Source organism: Triticum dicoccoides, chromosome 1A, assembly GCF_002162155.2.
Source record: "Triticum dicoccoides isolate Atlit2015 ecotype Zavitan chromosome 1A, WEW_v2.0, whole genome shotgun sequence".
In the NCBI taxonomy this organism is placed as follows: Eukaryota; Viridiplantae; Streptophyta; class Magnoliopsida; order Poales; family Poaceae; genus Triticum; species Triticum dicoccoides.
In genome coordinates this window covers 571,097,377-571,098,202 of record NC_041380.1, presented here as the reverse complement: position 1 = coordinate 571,098,202, position 826 = coordinate 571,097,377, and positions in this window count along the sequence as shown.

Below are 826 nucleotides of genomic sequence, written 5' to 3'. Positions count from 1 at the left end.
GCATATCATCGGACCAATAGGGAAAAAAGTGTAAGAATACTAACTAATTTTATTGGAAATCAAATAAGTCTACAGGGTGGAAGGATTAGAACTAGGCTACAAATCCAACAACAAGTTCCCCGGCCCAATCCAGTTCTCCATATCAAGCCTCTCTTTCGCAGCTTCAAACCAGGGTGAACTGGTCCATGGAAATACCATAACAATGATGTCAAAATAATCTTTTACCCGCACCCGGAAAAAAAAACAGCCGAGCACGGAGGCTCCACAATTTGTTGCTTGGATCATTGTTGAGTCGGCTTGATCTTGACAAACAATTGCTTGGATTGTGAATATTGTGGACATTGGCAGTTTCGGACTCCATGTTCCAAAGAATCATCAAACAACATAATTTAGCAAATTACTACGCGACATCTGACACTTTTTGATAGCCTCAATGCAAACACATGGAAACATGAACTCCTTGTAAAAGATTATTGAGAAAAACACATGGGAGTGCAATGCATTTGTATTGTTTGCCTTCAGCTTTATCGGACAGACACGACGATTCGCACTTGAATAAGAGAGTTTTTTTTTCTAGAAAGAAAAGCTACATGACTCATGGGTCACCTTTCTTTTGATCGGAGGTTGAAGTGGGCCCCAACCCAAACATGAATGGATACCAGTACTTGTTTGGTTGTTTTCTTATTTCAACAATTAATAAGTATAGAAAATATGTCCTGTTGCGTGTCCTCTTCACCATCGCCATCCTCATCCTCTTCCGTTCGTCCCCTAGGTGTCGCCGATCCAAACCAGGTCGGCGAGTGATGACCGTCACCTCGAATCTGAG